This window comes from Vicugna pacos, chromosome X, assembly GCF_048564905.1.
Source record: "Vicugna pacos chromosome X, VicPac4, whole genome shotgun sequence".
NCBI lineage: Eukaryota > Metazoa > Chordata > Mammalia > Artiodactyla > Camelidae > Vicugna > Vicugna pacos.
This window is the reverse complement of record NC_133023.1, coordinates 40,621,137-40,646,479: the sequence shown is the minus strand read 5'-3', so window position 1 is coordinate 40,646,479 and position 25,343 is coordinate 40,621,137. Positions and strand designations below refer to the sequence as shown.

The window sequence follows — 25,343 nt, the reverse complement described above, 5'->3', positions numbered from 1 at the left end:
TTTTAATTAAACATACATCTAAGGGCCAACTCTAATCCTTCCCAGAGACCTCAGAAGGCAGGTGCTATTTCATGCTCTCCTTCTACTATGACCCAGTGTGCCAGTGTCTCCTGGAGAGGCACTGTTGCACAAGTCTTGTGCCCGGTATTTTGCAGTTGCTGCCCAGGAAACACCCTTTCATCTCCTGGCTATGGTGGCCATCAGGGCTTGTATTTTGGGGTCCCATGGGACTATAACAGAGAGACAGTTCTTGGCCGACAGCCACCCCAAGGGCACAGCACACAGAGTAAGCTAAACCACAACCTCAGTCTTTCTGTGAAAGAGGCCCATTTGCTTTTCCCAGAGCTTTGGCCTGAAGGCCAGGCCTCTGATTTGACACACATCTAAAGGCCTACTGAGATGCTCTCTGAGGACAGAGGCTGGCAGATGCCATCTTTGTGCTCTCCCTCTGACTTGCAACATTTCACAGACATCTACTAGAAAGGATCATGTACATTCATCTGACATCCCAGTTTCTGTAACTGCCATGCAGTGGACATCTCTAGGTCACCTAACTATGACAAGCAGTGGGACATACAGATTCAGTCCCATAGAACTGTATATATTTGCACATTCTAAAAGATGCAGCCTGAGGGTCCAGCTACTAATCAGCCTGAATCTAGGTACTGATTGAGATCCACCCTTTGGGACGCTGAGGTCTTGGGTACCCTCAACTACTGGGAGCCACTAAAAAAATAGCTTGCTTGAACAATCACAAAACTTGAGAAAAAACCAAGAACTAGGGCAGGGTTTAATGACAGATTCATCCCCTCCATGAGGCCATTCCCTCAAGATTGGGAGAGGAGGCTGTTAGTGCTAAAAAACAAAGCTCTCTCTTTCTGGACCTGGCTAAGGAGGGGGCCCCATCATGGGAATTGACATCCTCCACAACAAGGAATGAAAGATTTGGTGCAAGGACCCCAAGAGCCAGGACATCTACCTAAGGCTATTGGTCAAGCTGTACAGGTTTCTGGCCAGACAAACCAACTCCACCTTCAATCAAGTTGTGAAGAGACTGTTTATGTGTCACACCAACTGGCCACCTCTGTCCCTTTCTCAGATGATCCAGAAGATGAAGCTTCCTGGTTGGGAAGGCAGAACAGCTGTGGTTGTGGGGACCATAACCGATGATGTGCATGTCCAAGAGGTGCCCCAGCTGAGGATGTGTGCCCTGTGAGTGGGCAGCCATGCCCAGAGCCACATCCTCAAGGCTGGGGGCAAGATCCTTACCTTCAATCAGCTGGCCCTGGACTCGCCCAAGGGCTGTGGCACTGTCCTGCTCTCTGGTCCTTGCAAGGGCCAAGAAGTATACAGGCATTTTGGAAAGGCCCCAGGAACTCCACACAGCCATACCAAACCCTATGTACCCTCCAAGGGCCAGAAGTTCAAGCCAGAGGGCAATGCACCAGCCGCAGCTACAAAAACTAACCCCAGATCCTGCCTTGTTATTAAAAGATTTTGGATGCTGGAGAAAAAAACACAGAAAGTCAAGAACAATGAAGAAACAGAGTAATATGTTCCAGATGAAAGACTAAAATAAAACCTTAGACAAAGTCTGTAATGAAACAGAGGTAAGTGATTCACCTGCTAAATAGTTCAAAATCATGGTCATAAAAATGTTTACTGTGATGAGGAGAAGAATGGATGAACACAGTGAGAACTTCAACAAAGAGAAAGAAATTATAAGAAAGTACCAAACAGAAGTCACAAAGCTGAAGAATACAATACCAGAAGTGAAAAATGCACTAGAGAATTTCAATAGCAAACTAGATGAAGCATTCAAAAAGATAAGAAAATTGAAAGACAGGACAATGGAACTCATCCAGTCAGAGCATCAAAAAGAAAAAAAAACACTGAAAAATGTGAAGATAACTTAGGGGACTTATGGGACAACATCAAGCGGATTAACATTGACATTATAGGGGTCACAGAAGGAGAACAGAGAGAAAGGGACAGAAAAATTATTTGAAGAAATAATAGCTGAAAACGTCCCTAACCTGGGGAAGGAAACAGACATTCAAGATCCAGTTAGCCCAGAGAGTTCCAAATAAGAGGAACCCAAAGACAGCCACATGAAGATACCTTGTAATTAAAATATCTAAAATTGAAGACAACAAGAGAATCACAAAACAAACAAGAGAAAAACAATTTGTTACATACAAGGGAATACCCATAAGACTATCAGCAGTTATTCAGCACAAATTTTGCAGACCATAAGAAAATGGCACAATATATTCAAAGTGCGGAAAGAAAAAAAACTTCCAGCCAAGAATACTCTACCAGACAAAGCTGTTCTTCAGAATTAAAAAGGAAATAAAGTTTTCCAGACAAGCAAAAGCTAAAGGAGTTCATCACCACTAGACTGGCATTACAAGAAATATTAAAGGGACTTCTATAAGCTGAAAGGAAAGGGCAGTAACATGAAAACATAGGAAAGTATAAAGCTCATTGGTAAATGTAAATATATAGTAAAATTCAGAATAATATAATGTTGTAAAGGTAGTACATTAATCACTTATAAAAAGTAGTTTAAAGGTTAAAAGATGGAAGTGGTAAAAATAACTATAACTACAATAATTTGTTAAGTGATACACAAAATAAAAACGGGTAAATTGTAAAATCAAAACATAAAAAGTTTTTATGGGGAGAGTAAAAATGTGGAGCTTTAGAAAACATTCAAACTTAAGTGGTTATCAACTTAAAATAGGCTGCTATAAATATAAGCTATTATATGTAAACCTTATGGTAATGACAAAGCACAAACCAGATGTAGATACACAAAAGGTAAAGAGAAAGGAATCTAAGTATACCATGACAGAAAATTATCAAATCACAAAGGAAGAGAGCAAGGGAAGAAGAAAGGAACAGAGGAAATACAAAACAGCCAGCAAATGATTAACAAAATGGAAATAAGTGCATCCCTATTAATAATTGCTTTAAATGTAAGTGGCCTAAATTCTCCAATCGAGAGACATAGAGAGGCTGAATGGATAGAAAAACAAGACCCATCTATATGCTGCCTACAAGAGACTCACCTCAGATATAAGGAAACACACAGACTGAAAGTGAAAGGAGATATTTTGTGCATATTCAATCCAAAAGAAATCAAGGGCAGCTACACTTATATCAGACAAAACAGACTTTAAAATAATGAATGTAATAAGAGACAAAAATGGAGACAATCCAACAAAAGGATATAATATTTGTAAATATTTATGCATGCATCATAGGAACACCTAAATTATAAAGTAAATACTAACAGACCTAAAGGATGAAATAGACAGCAATATATTAAGTGTAGGAGACTTTAATTTTCATTCATAGGTAGATCATCTGGAAAAATCAATAAGGAAACTGGCTTTAAATGACATGCTATATCATATGGACTTAACAGGTATATACAGAACATTTCATCCAAAAGCAGCAGAAAACAAATTCTTCTCAAGCACATATGGAACATTCTCGAGGATAGGTCATATGTCAGGCCACAAACAAGTCCTCATAAATTTTAAAAGATTGAAATCACATCATCTTTTCTGACCACAATAGTATGAAACTACAAATAAATTATAGGAAGAAAACTGGAAAATTAACGAATATGTAGAGATTAAACAATATGCTACTGAACAACAAATGGGGTCAATGAAATAAAAAAGTGAAATGACAAATGAAAATGGAAAAACAACATACTAGCATATGGCATGCAACAAAACAGTTCTTATAGGGAAGTTCATAGTAATACATGCCCACATCAAGAAAGAAGAAAATTTCCAAAACAACTTAAATTTACACCTCAAGGACTAGAAAAAAGAAAATATGGAGCCCAAAGTTAATAGAAGGAAGGAAATAACTAAGATCAGAGTTGAAATAAATGCAATAGAGACTAAAGGGAAAACAGAAAAGATCAGTGAAACTAAAATAAACAAAATTGACAACTTATTAGCTAGACATACCAAGAAAATAAGGGAAAAGATTCAAATAAAATCAGAACTTAAAGAGGAGAAATTGCAACCAATATTAAAGAAATAAAAGGAAGCATTTCACAAAATTCAACATTCACTTAAGATAAAAACTCTCAACAACATGAGTATAGAGGGAATATACCTCAACATGATAAAGGCAATGTATGACAAGTCCACAGCTATCATCACACCCAATGGTGAAAAGCTGAAAACTTTTCCTCCCAAATCAGGAGCAAGAAAAGGATGTCCATTCTTACTACTTTTATTCAACATAGTATTGGAAGTCCTAGCCACAGAAATTAGTTAAGAAAAAGAAATAAAAAAACATCAAAAGCAAAAAGGAAGAAGTAAAACTTTTTGGAGATGACATGATGTATTTTTTCTTCAAGTTTTATATGTTTCCAATTATAATTGACATATAGCACTGTATAAGATTAAGGTGTACAGAATAATGATTACACTTACATACATCATGACATGATTGTCAAAATAAGTTTAGTGAGCATCCATCATCTCATATAGATACAAAATTAAAGAAATAGAAAAGATTATTTTCCTCATAATGAGAACACTTAGGATTTACCTTCTTAACAACATTCAGGTATAACATACAGCAGTGTTAATTATATTTATCATGTGTACGTTATATCCCTAGTACTTATTTATTTTATAACTGGAAGTTTGTACCTTTTGACTGCCTTCAGTTACCTCTGGTAACTACAAATCTGATCTCTTTTTCTATGAGGTTGTTTGTTTGTTGTTTTTGAAGTATAATGACCTACAATACTATGTTATTTCCTGTTACACTACATAGTGATTCAATATTTCTATATATTTCAAAATGATCACCACAATAAGTATAGCTACAATATGTCGCTATACAAAGATGTGACATAGTTGTTGACTATATTCCCCACACCATTTCATACCCATGACTCACTTATTTTTGCAACCAGAAGTTTGTACCTCTTAATCTCCTTCACCTAATTCTTTCCTCCACCCATCACCCCTTCTTTCTGGCAACGACCTGTTTGTTCCCAATAGCTATAACTCCATTTCTGTTTTGTTATGTTTGTTCATTTGTTTTCTTTTTAGGTTCCCCATATAAGTGCAATCATTACAGTATTTGTCTTTTACTGTCTGACTTATTTCACTTAGCATAATACCCCATAGGTCCATCCATGATATCATAAATGGCAAGATTTCATTCTTTTTAATGGCTGAATAATAATCCACTGTATATCTATATCACATGTTCTTTATCTGTTTATCTATGGATAGGCAACTTAGGTTGCTTTCATATCTGGGATATTGTAAATAATGCTGCAGTGAACTTGGAGGTACATATGCCTTTTCTAATTAGCATTTTTGTTTTCTTCAGATAAATACCCAGGAGGGGAAAGGCTGGATCATGTGGGAGTTCTATTTTTAATATTTTTAGGAATATTCATAGTGTTTTCCATAGTAGCTGCACCAATGTACATTCCCACCTACAGTGCACTGGGATTCCCTTTTCTCAACATCCTCGCAAACACCTGTTATGTGTTGTCTTTTTGATAAAAGCCATAATGATAAATGTTAGGAGATATTTCACTGTGGTGTTTACTTGCATTTCCATGATGATTAGTGATGTTGAGCATATTTTCATGTTGGTGTTGGCCATCTGTATGTTTTCTTTGGAAAAATGTCTATTCAGGTCTCTTGCCCATTTTTAAATCAGAGTCTTTGTTTTTATGGTGTTGACTTGTATGAGTTCTCTGTATATTTTGGGTATCAAACCCTTATTGGATATATCATTTGCAAATATTTTCTACCATTCAGTAGGTGGTCTTTTCATTTTGTTGATAGTATCCCTCACAGTGCAAAAGCTTTGTAATTTCATGTTGTCCCATTTGTTTACTGTTGCTTTTGATTCCTTTGCCTGAGCAGACATATACAAAAAAATAATAATACTAAGAGCAACATCAAAGAGTTTACAGCCTATGTTTATGTCTAGAAGTTTTGTGGTTTCAGGTCTTACATTCTAAGGCTTTGATCAATTTTGAATTTATTTTCTGCATGATGTGAAAGAGTAGTCCAGTTTGATTATTTTGCATGTACCTGCAAAGGTTACCCAATACCATTTATTGAACAGGCTGTCTTTTCCCCATTGTATATTCTTGTCTCCTTTGTCACAGATTAATTGCAAAAAAAATGTGCATTCATTTCTGGGCACTCTGCTCTGTTCCATTGATATATGGCTTTTTGTACCAGTACCAATCTGTTTTAATTACTGTAGCTTTGCAGTACAGTTTGAAATCATGGAGGGTGATACCTCCAGCTCTGTTCTTTTTCAAGATTGTTGTGGCTATTTTGGGTCTCTGTGTTTCCACAAATTTTAGAATTATTTATTTTAGTCTGCAAAAAAAGACTTTGTCATTTTGATAAGGATTGCACTGAATCTGTAGATTGCCTTGTGTATTATGGTCATTTTAACTATATTAATTCTTCCAACCCATGGTAGATCTTTCTATCTGTGTTATCTTCAGTTTCCTTCATCAGTGTCTTATAGTTTTCCAAGTGAAGGTCTCAATTTGTTAATGTGGTATGTCACATTGATTGATTTGTAGATATTGAATCATCCTTACATCCCTGGGATAAATACAACTTGATCATGGTGTATGATCCTTTTAATAATGCATTGTTGAATTGAGTTTGCTAATATTTTATTGAGGATTTTAAAAATATTTAACAACTTTATTGAGACATAATTCACATGCCACATAATTCACCCATTTAAAGTGTACATTCAGTTCTTTTTAGTATATCACAGTTTTGTTCAGTCATCACCACAATCAATTTTAAAACATTATCATCACCCCGAAAAGAAACCACGTATCCATTGGCAATCACTTCCCAGGACCCCTCCTTCCAAGCTCTGGCAACCACTAATCTACATTTTGTCTCAGGATTTGCCTATTCTGGACAATTCATATAAATGAAATAATACAGTAGTGGCCTTTTGTGACTGCTGCTTTCATTTAACTTAATGTTTTCAAGGTTCAGCCTTGTTATAAAAATGAACGTAGTACTTTACTCATTTTTATGGCTGAATAGTATTCCATTCTAAGAGTTTCAATTTCTTCACATTGTCATCAATGCATTTTACAGCATTTCTTTTGTTTTGTTGCCTTTTTAAATTTAAGTATAGTTGATTTACAATATTACATTAATTTCAGAAGGATTATTTGACTTTTTTGCAGGTTATATTCCATTATAGGTTATTATAATAATATCCAAGATATGGGATATAATCCCCTGTGCTATATAATAAATTTTTGTTGCTTATCTACCTTAAATATAGTAGTTTGTATCTGTTAAACCTATACTCTTAATTTGTTCCTCCCCTACTTCCTCTCCCCTTTAATAACCATAAGTTTTCTATGTCTGTGAGTCTGCTTCTGTTTTGTATATAGATTCATGTGTATTATTTTTAGATTCCACACAAAAGTAATATCATATAGTATTTGTCTTTCTGACTTCTTTCACTAGACATAATATTCTCTAGGTCTGTCCATGTAGCTCCAAATGGCAAGATTTCATTCTTTTTTATGGCTGAGTGATATTCCATTGTGTATATATATCACACCTTCTTAAGCCAATCATCTGTTGGTGGGCACATGGGTTGCTTCCATGTCTTGGCTATTGTAAATAGTGCTGCTATGAACTTTGGGGTTCATGTATCTTTTCAAATTGAGAGTTTTTGCTTTTTCCAGATATATACCCAGAAGTAGAATTGCTGGATCAAATGGTAGTTCTAGTTTTAGTTTTTTAAGGAAACTCCATATTGTTTTCTATAATGACTGTACCCATTTACATTCCCACCAACACTGTAGGAGGGTTCCCTTTTCTCTACATCCTCTTCAGCATCTATTATTTGTAAACCTCTTGATGATAGCCATTTTGACTGGTGTGAAGAGATACCTTACTGTGGTTTTGATCTGCATTTCTCTGATGATTAGCAACGTTGAGAATTTTTCATATGCCTATTGGCCATCTGTATGTCTTTTTTGGTAAAATGTGTATTCAGGTCTTCTCCCCATTTTTTTGATTGGGTTGTTTGTGTTTTTGATATTGAGTTATATGGGCTGTTTGTACATATTGGATATTAATCCCTTATCAGTCCTACATTTGCCAATATTTTCTCCCATTCCGTAGGTTGTCTTTTCATTTTGTTGATTATTTCCTTTGTTGTGCAAAAGCTTTTAAGTTTGATTATGTCCCATTTGTTTATTTTTCCTACTATTTATTTTGCCTTGGGAGACTGATCTAAGAAAATATTTCTATGATTTAGGTCAAAGAATATTTTGCCTATTTTCTCATCTAGGAGTTTTATGGTGTCAGATCTTACATTTAGGTCTTTAAACCATTTTGAGTTTATTTTTGTATATGGTTTGAGGGAATATTCTAATTTCATTGTTTTACGTGTAGCTACACAGTTTTCCCAGCACCACTTGTTGAAGAGAAACTCTTTTCTCCATAGTTTATTCTTGCCTCCTTTGTTATAGATTAATTGACCATAAGTGTGTGGGGTTATTTCTGGGCTCTCTATTCTGTTCCATTGATGTATGTGTCTATTTTTGTGCCAATACCATTGTTTTTTTTTAATTGAAGTATAGTCACTTTACAATGTGTCAATTTCTGGTATAGAGCATAATGTTTCCATCATATATATACATACATATATTCTTTTTCATTATAGGTTACTAACAAGATATTGACTATAGTTCCCTGTGCTACATAGAAGAAACTTATTGTTTATCTATTTTATATATAGTAGCTAATATTTTCAAATCTCAATCTCCCAATTTATCTCTTCCCACCTCCTTTCCCCCGGTAACTGTAAGTTTGTTTATTGTATCTGTGAGTCTGTTTGTTTTGTAGATAAGTTCATTAGTATTTTCTTTTTTCTTTTTTTAAATTCCACATATGAGTGATGTTATATGGTATTTTTCTTTCTCTTTCTGGCTTACTTCACTTAAAATGATGATCTCCTGTTCCATCCATGTTGCTACAAATGGCATTATTGTATTCTTTTTATGACCGAGTAGTATTCAATTGTATAAATATATCACAACTTCCTGATCCAGTCATCTGTCGATGGACATTTAGGTTGTTTCCCTATCTTGGCTATTGTAAATAGTGCTGCTATGAACACTGGGGTGCATATATCTTTTCAAATTAGAGTTTCCCCTGGATATATGCCCAGGAGTGGGGTTGCTGTATTATATGATACGTCAATTTTTAGTCTTTTCAGGAATCTCCACACTGTTTTCCGTAACGGCTTCACCAAACTACATTCCCACCAACAGTGTAGGAGGGTTCCTTTTCTCCACATCCTCTCCAGCATTTATCATTTGTAGACTTTTTAATGATGGCCATTCTGATTGGTGTGAGGTGATACCTCACTGTAGTTTTGATTTGCATTTCTCTGATACTTAGTGATATTGAGCATTTTTTCATGTGCTTATTGACCATTTGTATGTCTTCATTCGAGAATTGATTGTTTAGGTCTTCTGCCCATTTTTTGATTGGATTGTTTGGTTTTTGTTATTAAGCTGTATGAACTGTTTATATATTCGGGAATTTAAACCTTTGTCACTCACATTATTTCCAAATATTTCCTCCCATTCTGTAGGTTGTCATTTTGTTTTGCTTATAGTTTCCTTTGTGTGCAAAAGCTTACAAGTTTAATTAGGTCCCATTTATTTTTGCTTTTGTTTCTACTGCCTAGGTAGACTGCCCTAGGAGAGCATTGCTAGGATTTATGTCAGATAATGTTTTGCCTATGTTTTCTTCTAGGAGGTTTATAGTGTCTTCTCTTATATTTGCGTCTTTAAGCCATTTTGAGTTTATTTTTGTATATCATGTGAGGGAATGTCCTAACTTCATTGATTTACATGCTGCTGTCCAGTTTTCCCAACATGTTGCCCAAGAGACTGTCTTTTCTCCATTGTATATTCTTGCCCCCTTTGTCAAAGATTAACTGATCGTAAGTCTCTGGGGTTTTATCTGGGCTCTCTATTCTGTTCCATTGGTCCATATGTCTGTTTTTGTGCCAACACCACATTATTTTGATTACTGTAGCTCTATAGTATTGTCTGAAGTCTGGGAGGGTATTCCTCCAGCTTCATTTTTTTTTCTTCAGTATTGCTTTGGCAATTCTGGGTATTCTGTGATTCTGTATAAATTTCAGGATTATTTGTTCTGGTTCTATGAAAAATGTCCCGGGTAATTTGATAGAGATCACATTCAATCTGTAGACTGCTTTGGGTAGTATGGCCATTTTAACAATATTGATTCTTCCAACCCAAGAGCATGGGATATCTTTCCATTTCTTTAAGTCATCTTGAATTTCCTTAACCAGTGTTTTGTAGTTCTCCATGTACAAGTCTTTCACCTCCTTGGTCAGATTTCTTCCTGAGTTATTTTTTTGGATGTGATTTTAAAAGGGATTGTTTCTTTAATTTCTTTTTCTGATATTTCATTTTTAGTGTAAATAAATGCAACTGATTTCTGTATGTTAATTTTGTATCCTGCTGCCTTGCCAAATTCTTTTATCAGCTCTAGTAGTTTTTGTATGGAGCTCAATATCACTGTTTTGATTACTATAGCCTTATAATATAGTCTGAAGACTGGAAGGGTTATACCTCCAGCTTTATTCTTTTTTCTCAGAATTTTTTGGCAATTCTGGGTCTTTTATGGTTCTATATATGTTTTAGGATTATTTGTTCTGGTTCTGTGAAAAATGTCATAGATATTTTGATAGAGATTGCATTAAATCAGTAGATAGTTTGGGTATTATGGCCATTTTGACAATATTAGTTCATCTATTCCAAGAGCAAGTAATATCTTTCCATTTCTTTGAAGCATATTCAATTTCCTTTATCAAAATGTTATAGTTTTCAGACTATAGGTCTTTCACCTCCTTGCTTAACTCTATTCCTGTATGTATTTTTGATGTAACTTTAAATGAGATTTATTTTTACTTTATCTTTCTGCTGTTTCATTATTAGTGTCTGGAAATACAACAGATTTCTGTATTTAATCTTATATCCTGGTACCTTGCTGAAATCATTTATTAGTTCTAGTAGGTTTTGTGTGGCAACTTTTGTATTCTTTATATAGAGTATCATGTCATCTGCAGATAGTAACATTTTTACCTTCCTTTCCAATATGGATACCTTTTCTTCCTTTTTTTTTATCTCATTACTGTGGCCAGGATTTAGTATATGCTAAATAGAAGTGGTGAGAGTGGGCATCTTTGTCTTATTTCTGAATTTAATGGGAAGGCTTTTAGCTTTTCTCCGTTGAGTATTACATTCACTGTGGCTTATTGTAATGGCCTTTATTATATTGAGATATGCTCCCTCTATACCTACTTTGATGAGAATTCTTTTGTTGAATTTTGTCAAATGCTTTTTATGCATCTATTGAAATGATCACGTGATTTTTGTCTTTCTTTTTGTTAATGTGCTGTATCACATTGATTTGCATATGTTGAACCATCCTTGCGACCCTGGAATGAATCCAACTTTATCATGGTGTATGATCCTTTTTATATATTGTCAGATTCAGTTGGCTCATATTTTGTTGAGGATTTTTACATCTACATTCATCAAAGATATTGGCCTGTGATTTTCTTTTTTTGTAGTGTTTTTGTCTGGTTTTGGTATCAGGGTAATGGTGGTCTTGTAGAATGAATTTGGGAGTGTTCCCTCTTCTTCAATTTTTTTGGAATAGTTTAAGAAATGAGTGTTAACTCTTCTCTAAATGTTTGATAGAATTCACTTGTGAAGCCATCTGGTCCTGGCCTTTTTTTTCTTGAGAGTTCTTTTATTACTGATTTAACTTCATTACTAGTAATTGGTCTGTTCATATATTCTGTTTCTTCTGGGTTCAATCTTGGGAGATGACACAGTTCTAGGAATTTGTCTCTTTCTTCTACATTGTCCATTTTATTGTCATATAATTGTTCATAGGAATCTCTTATGATTCTTGATATTTCTGTGGTACCAGTTGTAAATTCTCCTATTTCATATCTGAGTTTATCTATTTGGGCTGTCTCCCTTTTTTTCTTGATAAGCCTGGCTAAAGTTTATCAATTTTACCTTTTCAAAGAACCAGATCTTAGCTTCATTGATCTTTTCCATTTTTTAGTCTCTATTTCATTTATATATTCTTTGATCTTTTTCATTTATTTCCTTCTACAAACTTTGGATGGTGTTTGTTCTCTTTTTCTAGTTCCTTTAGATGTAAGGTTAAGTTGCTTATATGAGATTTTTTTTTGTTCCCTGGGGTAGCCTTGTTTCACTATAAACCTCCCCTCAGAACTTCTTTTGCTGAATCCCATAGATTTTGGATCATTATGTTTTCATTTTCATTTTTCTCCAGGTATTTTTTTATTTTCTCTTTTATTTCTTCAGTGATCCACTCATTGTTTAGTAGCCAAATGTTTAGCTTCCACTTGTTTCTGTATTTCAGTTTTTTCTTTTAATTGATTTCTAGTCTCATACATTGTGGTCAGAAAAGATATTTGATATAATTTCAATTTTCTTAAATTTAGTGAGACTTCTTTTGCAGCCTAGTAAGGGATCTAGTCCCGAGAACTTTACATGTACACTTGAAAATAATTTATATTCTGCTGCTATTGAATGGAGTTTTCTATACATAACAATTAAGTCCATTTCATCTGATGTGTTAAGGACAGTGTTTCCTTATTGATTTTCTATCTGAATGACCTGTCCATTGATGTAACTGGGTTGTTAGTCTCCCTTCCTATTATTGTGTTACTATAAATTTCTGCCTTTATTTCTGTTAATATTTCCTTTATGTATTTATTTGCTCCTATGCTGGGTGTGTGTATATTTCAATTGTTATATCTTCTTGGATTGATCCCTATATCATTATGTAATGTCCCTCTTTGGCTCTTGATACAGTCTTTGTTGTAAACTCTATTTTGTCTGATATAAGTATTGCTACCCTGGCTTTCTTTTAATTACCATTTGCATTGAATATCCTTTTCCCTCCTCTCACTTTCACTCTGTGTGTGTCTTTAGATCTAAAATGAGTTTCTTATAAGCAGAATATATGTGGACCTTGTTTTTGTATCCTTTCAGCTACTCTGCGTATTTTGACTGTAACAGTCCATTTACATATAAAGTGATTGTTGATAGGTATGTACTTAGAACTATTTTGTTAATTGTTTTAGAGTTGTTTTTTGTAGTTATTTTTATTCCTTCTATTTTTTGCTAGTTTCCTTTGTGATCTGAAGTATCCTTAGTGCTATATTTGGATTCCTTTCTCTTTTTTGTATATTCATCTATTTTAGATTTTTGGTTTGAGGATACCATGAGGTTTAAATGTAGAGTTTCTGATCTCTTAAGCTCAAATGCATTTTAACAACCCTGCATCCCCACTTCAAGTTTGCTGTTTTTGAAATCATATTTTACATCTTTTTGTTTTGTGTAGTCCTTACCTGCTTATTGCAGATTATAGATGATTTTTTCTACTTTTGTCTCTTAATCTTCCTACTAGCTTTATACATTATTGATTTACTAGCTTTACTATATATTTGCCTTTACCAAAGATATTTTTTTTCTTTTGTGATTTTCATATCTCTAGTTGTGGTCTTTTCTTTTCTGCTTACAAAAGTCCCTTCAACATTTCTTGTAAAAGTAGTTTGGTGATGCTTAACTCTTTAGCTTTTGCTTGTCTGTAACCCTTTGATCTCTCCATCAAATCTGAATGAGATCCTGGCAAGGTGAAATATCCTTTGTTGTAGGTTTCCACTTCTGATTACTTTAAACATATTGTACCACTTCCTTCTGGCCTGCAGGGTTTTTGCCAAAAAATCAGCTGACAGCCTTATGGGAGTTCCCTTGTATATAACTTGTTGCTTTTCCCTTGCTGCTTTTAATATTTCCTCTTATCTTTAATTTTTCCATTTTAATAAATTGTGTCTTAGAGTGGCCCTCTTTGAGTTGATCTTGTTTGGGACTCTTTGTGAATCCTGGACTTAGATGTTTCTTTCCTTTCCCAGGTTAGGAAATTTTTCAGCTATTATGTCTTCAAATGTGTTCTCTGCCCCTTTCTCTCTCTTTTTTCCTTCTGAGACATCTATGATGCAAATGTTACTACACTTAATGTTGTTTAGATGTTTATTAAACTATCCTCATTTCTTTTTATTCTTTTTCCTTTTTTCTTGACAGCTTCAGTAATTTTTACTACTCTGTCTTCCAGCTTGCTGATCCATTCCTGTGTACCACTAAATAGACTACTGATTCCTTCTAGTGTATTTTTTAAACATTTTTATTGATTTATAATCATTTTACAATGTTGTATCAAATTCCAGTGTACAGCACAATTTTTCAGTTATACATTAACATATATATATTCATTGTCACATTTTTTTCTCTGTGAGCTACCATTTGATATTGTATATATTTCCCTGTGCTATACAGTATGATCTTGTTTACCTATTCTACAATTTTGAAGTCCCAGTCTATCCCGTCCCACCCTCTGCCCCCTTGGCAACCACAAGTTTCTATTCTATGTCTGTGAGTCTGTTTCTGTTTTGTATTTATGCTTTGTTTGTGTTGTTTGTTTGTTTGTTTCATTCCACATATGAGTGATCTCATATGGTATTTTTCTTTCTCTTTCTGGCTTGCTTCACTTAGAATGACATTCTCCAGGAGCATCCATGTTGTTGCAAATGGCGTTATGTTGTCGGTTTTTATGGCTGAGTAGTATTCCATTGTATAAATACATCACCATTTCTTTATCCAGTCATCTGTTGATGGACATTTAGGCTGTCTCCATGTCTTTGGTATTGTAAATAGTGCTGCTATGAACATTGGGGTGCAGGTGTCATCCTGAAGTAGGGTTCCTTCTGGCTATATGCCCAGGAGCAGGATTCCTGGGTCATACAGTTAAGTCTATTCCTGGTCTTTTGAGGAATCTCCACACCGTTTTCCACAGTGGCTGCACCAAACTGCATTCTCACCAGCAGTGTAGGTGGGTTCACCTTTCTCCACAGCCTCTCCAGCATTTGTCATTTGTGGATTTTTGAATGATGGCCATTCTGACTGGTGTGAGGTGATACCTCATTGTAGTTTTGATTTGCATTTCTCTGATAATTAATGATGTTCAGCATTTTTTCATGTGCCTATTGATCATTTGTATGTCTTCCTTGGAGAATTGCTTGTTTAGGTCTTTTGCCCATTTTTGGATTGGGTTGTTTGGTTGTTTCTTAGTAAGTTGTATGATCTACTTATATATTCTAGAGATCAAACCTTTGTGGGTTTCATTTTCAAAAATTTTCTCCCATTCCGTAGGTTGTCTTTTTGTTTTACTTACGGTTTCCTTTGCTGTGCAGAAGCTTGTAAGTTTCATTAGGTCCCATTTGTTTATTTTTGCTTTTACATCTATTGCTTGGGTAGACTGCCCTAGGAGAACATTTTTGAGATGTATGTGAGGCAATGTTTTGCCTATATTTTCTTCTAGGAGGTTTATTGTGTCTTGTCTTGTGTTTAAGTCTTTAATCCACTTTGAGTTGATTTTTGTGTATGGTGTAAGTGAGTGTTCTAGCTTCATTGCTTTACATGCTGCTGTCCAGTTTTCCCAACACCATTTTCGGAAGACACTGTCTTTATTCCATTGTATATTCTTGCCTCCTTTGTCAAAGATTAGTTGACCAAAAGTTTGTGGGTTCATTTCTTGGCTCTCTATTCTGTTCCATTGGTCTATATGTCTGTTTTGGTACCAATACCAATCTGTCTTGATGACTGTAGCTCTATAGTATTGTCTGAAGTCTGGGAGAGTTATTCCTCCAGCCTCTTTCTTTCTCTTCAGTAGTGCTTTGGCAATTCTAGGTCTTTGATGGTTCCATATAAATTTTATTATGATTTGTTCTAGTTATGTGAAATATGTCCTGGGTAATTGGATAGGGATTGCATTAAATCTGTAGATTGCCTTGGGCAGTGTGACCATTTTAACACTATTGATTCTTCCAATCCAGGAGCATGGTATATCTTTCCATTTCTTAAAGTCTTCTTTAATTTCCTTCATCAATGGTTTATAGTTTTCTGTGTATAATTCTTTCACCTCCTTGGTTAGATTTATTCCTAGATATTTTATTACTTTGGGTGCTATTTTAAAGGGGCCTGTTTCTTTACTTTTTCTGTTGATTCATCATTAGTGTAAAGAAACTGCAAATGATTTTTGAATGTTAATCTTGTAACCTGCTACCTTGCTGAATTCTTTGATCAGCTCTAGTAGTTTTTGTGTGGACCTTTTAGGGTTTTGTATATATAGTAACATGTCATCGGCATATAGTGACACTTTTACGTCTTCTTTTCCAATTTGGATCCCTTTTTATTTCTTTCTCTTTCCTGACTGCTGTGGCTAGGACTTCCAGGAGTATGATGAATAGGAGTGGTGATAGTGAGCATCCTTGTCTTGTCCCAGATTTTAGTGGGAAGCTTTTGAGTTTTTCACTGTTGAGTACTGTGCTGGCTGTAGGTTTGCCATATATAGCTTTTATTATGTTGGGATATGTTCCCTCTATACCCACTTTGGTGAGAGTTTTTATCATAAATGGGTGTTGAATTTTATCAAATGCTTTTTCTGCATTTATTGAGATGATCATATGGTTTTTCTCCTTTCTCTTGTTGATGCGATGTATTACATTGATTGATTTGCATATGTTGAACCACCCTTGTGTCCCTGGGATGAACCCCACTTGGTCATGATGTATAATCTTTTTTATGTGTTGTTGGATTCTATTTGCTTATATTTTGGTGAGGATTTTGGCATCTATGTTCATCAGTGATATTGGCCTATAATTCTCTTTTTTGTTAGTTTCTTTGCCTGGTTTTGGTATCAGGGTGATGGTGGCTTCATAGAATGAGTTTGGGAGTATTCCCTCCTTTTCAATTGAGAAGGACTGGTATGAGTTCTTCTTTGTATGTTTGGTAGAATTCCCTAGTGAAGCCATCCATTCCTGGACTTTTATTTGTAGGGAAGTTTTTTATTGCTATTTCTATTTCCTTTCTATGATCGGATTGTTCAAGTGTTCAGTTTCTTCTTGATTCAGTCTTGGTGGACAGTGTTTCCAGAAACTTGTCCATCTCCTCTAGGTTATCCAGTTTGATTCCATATAGTTTTTCATAATATTCTCCTATGATATTCTGTATTTCTATTTTACTTGTTGTAATTTCTCCATTATCCTTTCTTATTTTGCTAATTTGTGCTCTCTCTTTTTTCTTCTTTGTGAGTTTGGCCAAAGGTTTGTCAATTTTATTTACTTTTTCAAAAAACCAGCTTTTGGTTTGATTGATTTTTTCTATCTTTTTTTAATCTCTGTTTTATTTATTTCCTCCGTAATCTTTATAATTTCCTTCCTTCTGCTGCCTTTTGGGGTTTTTTGTTCTTCTTTTTCTAGTTCTTTCAGCTGGTGGGTTAAATTGCTTATTTGAGATTGTTCTTCTTTTTTGAGGAAGGCCTGTATCACTATAAACTTCCCTCTTAGTTCTGCCTTTGCTGTGTCCCATAAATTTTGTGTGGTTGTGCTTTCATTTTCATTTGTCTCAAGGTATTTTTTAATTTCAGCTTTGATTTCCTCATTGACCCATTGTTTTTTTAATAGCATATTGATTAATCTCCATGCTTTCCTTTTGTTCTCCTTTGTTTCTCTGTTGTTGATTTCTAGTTTCATGGCATTGTGGTCAGTAAAGATGCTTGAGATAATTTCTATCTTCCTCTTAAAATTGTTGAGGTTTCTTTTATGCCCAAGTACATGATCAATCCTGGAAAATGTTCCATGTGCACTTGAAAAGAATGTATATCCTATTTTGGGGGGTGTAATGCTCTGAAAATATCCACCAAATCTAATTTTTCTATTGTATTATTTAATTTCTCTGTTGCCTTATTTATTTTCTGTCTGGAAGATCTGTCTAGTGATGTTAATGTGGTGTTAAAATCTCCAACTATGATTGTATTCCCATCAATATCCCCCTTTATCTCTGTTAGTAATTGTTTTATGTACTTAGGTGCTCCTATATTGGGTGCATATATATTAACGAGTGTAATATCCTCATCTTGTATCACTCCTTTAATCGTTATAAAACGTCCTTCTTTATCTTTCTTTATGGCCTTTGTTTTAAAGTCTGTTTTGTCTGAAATCGTACTGCAACACCTGCTTTTTTGGTTTTTCCATTTGCATGGAATATCCTTTTCCATCCTTTCACTCTCAATCTATATGTGTCTTTCTCCCTAAAGTGGGTCTCTTGTATGCAGCATATTGAAGGTTCTTGCTTTATTATCCAGTCTGCCACTCTGTGTCTTTTGACTGGAGCATTTAGTCCATTAACATTTACAGTAATTAATGATAGATGTGTGTTTATTGCCATTTTGAACTTACCTTTGCAGTTGACTTGTTATTTCTTCTTTGTTCCTTTCTTCTTCCTTTTGTAGTTTGGTAATTTTCCTTTGTATTATCACAGATTTTATTTAGTTTTTGTGACTCCCTTGTAAGTTTTTGGCTTGTGGTTACCCTTTTTTGTAACTCTATTAGCCTATTACTATAACTGCTTTTATTAAGCTGATAGTAACATGATCTCAAACTCATACTACTGAGAACAAAAAATTTAAAAAAGAAAGAAAAAATATATTCTATATTTTCCTGCCTCCCTCTCCCAATGATTTAGATGTCTTCTTTTACAATTTCGTGTTTATTTGTAATTCATGAGTTATCACCTTTCCAGTTGTGAGTTTCTCATTTCTGTAGCATCCTGCTGCTTTTCTATTTAGAGTAGACCTTTCAATATTTCTTTTAGCATGGGTTTAGTGTTTCTAAACTCTTGTTGTTTTTTCTTATCTGTGAAATTCTTTATGTTTCCTTCTATCCTAAAGGATAGCCTTGCTGGATAAAGTATCCTAGGCTGCATCTTTTTTTCATTCAGGACTTTGAATATATCTTGCCACTCCCTTCTGGCCTGTAGTGTTTGTGTAGAGAAAAAATATGGAACACTTCACGAATTTTCGTGTCATCCTCGTGCAGGGGCCATGCTAATCTTCTCTGTATTGTTCCAATTTTAGTATATGTGCTGCTGAAGCAAGCACTTCTAGTGTTTTTTTATTTCAGTTACTGTATTCTTCTTCATGTTTATTTGGTTCTTCTCTATGTTGTGTAACTCTTTGCTAAATACATCTAACTTCTCATTCTGTTCATCCAATCCTTTCCTGAGTTCCTTGAACATCTTTGTGATTACTACCTTGAACCCTTTTTTTGGGTAGGTTGCTTACCTCCACTTCACTTAGTTATTTTTCCTGGATTTTATCTTGTTCCTTCATTTCAAATATGTTCCTCTGTCACCTCATTTTGCCTAATTTGCTGTTTTTGTTTCTGTGGCTTGATAGGTTGGTTATATTTCCTGACCTTGGAGAAGTGGCCTTTTGTAGGAGACTTCCTATGTGTCCCAACAGTGCACTCTGCTCTGGTGCTCTAGTCGCCAGAGCTGTATGCTCTTAGGGATATCCCCTCTATGGGCTGCATAGGTCCTACTGTTGTGGTGGGCTGACTACTGTGGGCAGTCTGGTAGGCTGGTTGGCCCCTCGTCTGGTTGGTTTCCAGGCCTCACCTTGTGTGGGAGATGTCAGCTCCAAGTGGATGGGGCCAAGTCATGAGGCGGTTGGCTATTGAGCCCTCAGGGAGTGCCAGGGCTAGTGCTGGCCCACTGGTTGGCTGAGCTGGATTCTGTGGTGGTTGGTTGTGGGGTAAGTGGTCCTTGGATTGGTGCTAACTTGCTGGTGGGCAGGACTGATTCCTGACATATCTGGCTGCAGCATCTGGGGTATCCCACAGCTGGTGTCAGTGTGCTGATGAGTGAGACTGGATCCCACAATGACTGTCTGTGTGGGTCCAAGTTGTCTTAGTGCTGGGGTTGGTCTGCTGGTAGGCAGGGCTAAGGCCCAAGGAGTTCTGAGGCTAGTGCCAGTTCACTGTTGGGTAGATCCAGGGGGTCATGGAGTTGGTGTGTTGACCTTCTTTTAGGCGGGCCCAGGGCCCAGGGTGTTCTTAGGCTGGTGTGTGCTCACTTGTGGATAAAGCTTGTCCTGGAGCTAGTGCTAGCCACTGATTTGTGGAGCCAGTTCTAGGGTCTCTGGATGCAGGGCCCTGGTCTTGGAGTTGGTGCCAGTCCACTGGTGGGTGGAGCCAGGTCCCTAGGACTGGCTGTGAGGACCCTTGGGAGTCCTGTGGCTAGGTCCAGTGCACTGGTGTGTGGGGCCAGGTCCTGGGCCCTCTGATTTAAGGGCTGGGTCACAGAGTGGCTGTTGGCTCAGGAGGGACATCTTAATGTTTTTGGGTGGGGCTCTGTCCATGCTCAGCTAGCTACTTGGTCTGAAGCATCTCAGTACTGGTGCTAAGAGGCTGGCAGTTGGGGCCGGGTCCCTATGCTACTAAGCTAGAGGGAAGATTCCAAAATGGCCCTTGCCAGCACCTGTGTCTGTATGATAGAATGAGCTCCCCAGAATGGGTGCTGCTAGTGTCTATGTCCCAAACATGAGCTCCATTTGCCCCTCTCTGGGAGACTTTCAGATCATCGGGTGAGTCTGACCCAGGTTCCTTTCAAATTTTTGTGCACCCTTTACGAGTAGAGTCTCTTTTTGTCACATTCCTATGGCTCTCCTGAAATTAATCTCTCTTGGCCTTCAAAGCCAAACTTTCTGTGTTCTTATTTTCCCAGTGCAGGCCTCCCAGTCTTAGGAGCCCAATCTTGGACCCCTCATTCCTTGGGGAGAAAGTCTACATTATCCTCCCATTTGTGGGTCGCTCACACAGGAGTATGGGTCCTGACTATACTGCATCTCCACTGCCCAACCCATCTCATTGTGGTTTCTTCTTTATACCTTTGATTGTAAAACTTTCATGCTAGCCTTCTGGTCTTTCTCATTAAGACCAGATGTGTAAATAGTTGTAATTTTGGTGTGTCTGTTTGAGGAGGTGAGCTCAGGTTCTTCCTTCTCTGCCAATTTGACCACTCCTGGCTGTTGATGACATTGTATTATATATAGAAAACCATAAGGACTCTACCAAAAATCTGTTAGCATTAATTTAAAAATTCAGCAAAGTTGTAGGATTCAAAATCAATATACAAAAGTCTGTTGCATTTCTAGATACTAATAGGAAATTATCAGAATATCAAATTAAGAAAACAATCCCATTTATAATCGCATCAAAAAGAATAAAATATCTAGGGATAAATATAACCAAAGGAGTGAAAACCTGTACAATAAGGCATTGATGAAAGAAACTGAAGACACAAATAAATGGAAAATATTTCATGCTCATGGATTGGAGAATATTGCTAAAATGGACATTGTACACAAAGCAATCTATTGATTCAGTGCAATCCCTATCAAAATTCCAAGGACATTTTTCACAGAAAGAGAACAAATGATCCAAAAATTTATATCATACTATAAAAGCTCCTGAATACTAAAGCAGTCTTGAGAAAGTAGAACTAAACTGGAGGCATCATGCTTCTTGATTTCAAACTATTTCAAAGCCATAGTAATCAACACAGTATAGTATTGGTATAAAAACAGACACGTAGATAAATGGAATAGAATAGAGAGCTCAGAAAGAAACCCATGCATATATGGTCAGTTTATTGAAGGCAAAGGGGTTAAAAACATACATTGGAAAAAGGACAGTGTCTTCAATTAATGGTGCTGGGTAAACTGTACAACCACATGCGAAAGAATGAAATCATACCACTATCTTACACCATACACAAAAATTAACTCAAAATGTATTAAATATTTGAATGTAAGACCTAATACCATAAAACTACTAGAAGAAAACATGGGCAATAAACTCATTGACATCGGTCTTGGTAATGATTTTTTTTAATTTGGCCCCAAAAGCAAAGGGAACAAAAGCAAAAATAAATAAGTGGGACTACATTAAATGAAAAGCTTCTGCACAGAAAAAAAAAAGACTATTAAGAAAATGAAAAGACAACCTACTACTTGGGAGAAAATATTTGCAAATCATATTTCTGATAAGGGGTTAATATTTAGAATAAAGAATTCATATAATTCAATAGCAAAATAACACTAAATGATCCAATTAAAAAATGGGTAGAGTATCTGAATATATTTTTTTCCCATGAAGACATACAGATGGTTAACAAGTAAATGAAAAGGTGCTTCACAGCACTAATCATCAGGGAAATGTAAATCAAAGCCAATGAGATATCACCTCATACCTGTCAGAAAGGTTATTATTAAAAGAACGAATTAACAAGGGTTGGCAAGTATGTGGAGAAAAGGGAACCTTTGTGCACTGTTGGTAAGAATGTAAATTGGTGCAACCACTATGAGAAACAGTATGATGATTCCTCAAAAAATTAAAAACTGAAATACCATATGATCCACAAATTTCACTTATGGGTATGTATCCAAAGAAAACGAAGACACTTTAACTCAGAAAGATATATATACCTCCATGTTTGCTACAACATTGTTTGTAATAGGCAAGCTATGGAAACAGTGTAAGTTTCCACTGACAGATGAATAGATAAAGAAGATGTGGTATACATAAACAATGAAATATTATTTGGCCATAAAGAAGAATTAAATCTTGCCTTTTTGGCAACATGGATGGACCTTGAGGATGTTATGCTAAGTGAAATAAGTCAGAAAAACCAAATACTGTATTATCTCACTTATATGTGGAATCTATAAAACCACAATCAAGCTCCTAGATATAGATAATAGATTGCTGGTTGTCAGATGTGGGGAGTATGGTGGACAAAATGGGCGAATGGAGTCAAAAGGTAGAAACTTCCAGCTATAAAATGTCCTGGGAATGTAATGTACAGTGTGGTAACTATAATTAATAATGCAATATTGCATATTTGAAAGTTGCCAAGAGAGTAGGTAGTATAAAAATACCTGATCACTATTTTGCACACATGAAATTAATATAACATAATGTTGCATGTGTGCAACATAGTGATTAGATATTTTTATACATTATGAGATGATCACTGTTATAAGAGCAGTTACCATCTATTAATCATAAAAAACTGTTACAATATTATTGACTATATTCCCTATGTGTACACTACATTCCTGTGATTTTACAGCTAGAAGTTTGTACCTCTTAAGTTCCTTCCCCTATTTCCCTCATTCCCCTCAACCTCTTCCACTCTGTCAACCACCAGTTTGTATGAGTCTGTTTCTGTTTTGTTTTGTTTGTTCGTTTGTTTTGTCTTTCAGATTCCACATGTAAGTGAAATAATACAGGATTTGTTTTTGTCTGTCTGACTTATTTCACCCAGCATAATACCCTCTAAGTCCATTCACATTGTCACAAATGGCAAGATCTCATTCTTTTTTAATGGCTGAGTGATATTCCATTATGTGTGTGTGTGTTTGTGTGCATGTATTACATCTTCTTTATCCATTCATCTATGGATAGACACAGAATCCATCCATACCTTGGCTATTGTAAATACATGTATGTTTTCAAATTAGTGTTTTCATTTTCTTTGGATAAATATCAAGAAGTGGAATTGCTGGATTATATGGTAGTTCTGTTTTTAGTTTTTTGAGGAACTCTCATAATGTTTTCCATAGTGGGTGCACCAATTTACATTCCCACCAACAGTGCACAAGTGGTCCCTTTTCTCCACGTCCTTGCCAACACTTCCTGTTTCTTGTCTTTTTGAAAGCAGTCATCTGACAAGTGTGAAGTGATATCTCATTGTGGTTTTTATTTGTATTTCCCTGGTGGTTAATGATGTTGTGCACCTTTCCCTGTGCCTGTTGGCCATCTGTATGTCTTCATTGCAAAATGTCTATTCAGGTCCTCTGCCCATTTTTTAACCAAGTTTTTTTTAAAATATTGAGTTGTATGAGTTATTTATATATTTTCCATATCAACACTTTATTGGATATATCATTTGCAAATATCTTCACCCATTCAGTAGGTTGTCTTTTTTTTTTTTTTGGTTGGTGTTTTCCTTCACTTTTCAAAAGCCTTTGTTTTATGTAGTCCCATTTATTTATTTTTGCTTTTGTTGCCCTTGCCTGAGGAGACATACACAAAAAATGTGTCAAAGAGCTTACTACTTATGTTTTATTCTAGTTTTATGGTTTTGGGTCTTACATTTAAGTCTCTAATTCATTTTTAGTTTATTTTTGTATATATGCAAGAAAGTGTTCCAGTTTTGTTCTTTTGCATGTAGATGTCCAGTCTTATTGAAGAGACTGTCTTATTCCCATCATATATTCTTGTGTCCTTTGTCATAGATTAATTGAACATATGAGTGTGAATTTATTTCTGGACTCTCTTGATCTGTTCCATTAATTTCTATGTCTTGTTTTTGTGCCAGTACCATACTGTTTTGAATTCTGTAGCTTTGTGGTATAGTTTCAAGTATATGAGTGAGACACCTCTAGTTTTGTTCTTCTTTCTCAAGCTTGCTTTGGCTGTTAGGAGTCTTTTGTGTTTTCATTTTAAAAATTCTATTCATTTTTTCTAGTTCTGTGGAAAACGCCATTGGTATTTTGAGAGGGATTGCATTGAATCTGTTGATTGCTTTGGGTAGTACGAACATTTTAACAATATTGACTTTTTCAATCCATGACCATGGTATATTTTCCCATTTTTGAATGTGTCATCTTCAATTTCTTTAATCAATGTCTTACTGTTTTGAGACTATAGGTCTTTTACTTCCTTGGTTAAATTTATTCCTAGATATTTTATTATTTTTAATGTAATTATAAATGAGATTGTTTTCTTCATTTCTCTTTCTGGCAGTTGACCATTAGTGTATAGAAATATAATAAGTTTCTGTATATTAATTTTGTATCTATAAATTTCTGAATTCATTCATTAGCTCCAGTAGATTTGGGGTGGAGTCTTTGATGTTTTCTACATACAGTATTCTGTCATCTGAAAATAGTGATTGTTTTACTTCTTCCTTTCTTATTTTTATGCTTTTTATTTCTTTTTCATGTCTCATTGCTGTTGTTAGGACTTCCAATACTATGTTGAATAAGCATGGCAATAGTGGTCATCTTTGTCTCATTCCTAATCTTAAAAAAAGCTTTCAGCTTTTCACCATTGAGTATGATGTAGCTATGGGTCTGTCATATATGGCTTTTTATTATGTTGAGGTATGTTCCCACAATACCCACTTTGTTGAGAGGTTTTTCTTTTTAATCATAAACTGGTATTGAATTTTGTCAAATGCTTTTCCCTGCATCTATTGAGATGATCATGTG

At 35.4% G+C, this 25,343-nt stretch overlaps 1 protein-coding gene, 1 non-coding gene and 1 pseudogene across 2 annotated transcripts in view; 2 read left to right on the top strand and 1 right to left on the bottom strand.

The window, feature by feature from the left end:
* The window catches only part of DGKK (diacylglycerol kinase kappa), a 141,631-nt gene that overhangs the window by 74,534 nt on the left and 41,754 nt on the right, over positions 1 to 25,343 (top strand). The window lies entirely within an intron of this gene.
* Positions 908 to 1,467, top strand: LOC102527900 (large ribosomal subunit protein eL18 pseudogene; annotated as a pseudogene).
* Positions 19,057 to 19,163, bottom strand: LOC116278660 (U6 spliceosomal RNA). Its single transcript, XR_004187967.1, has one exon. It is a non-coding gene; the product is annotated as a U6 spliceosomal RNA (small nuclear RNA).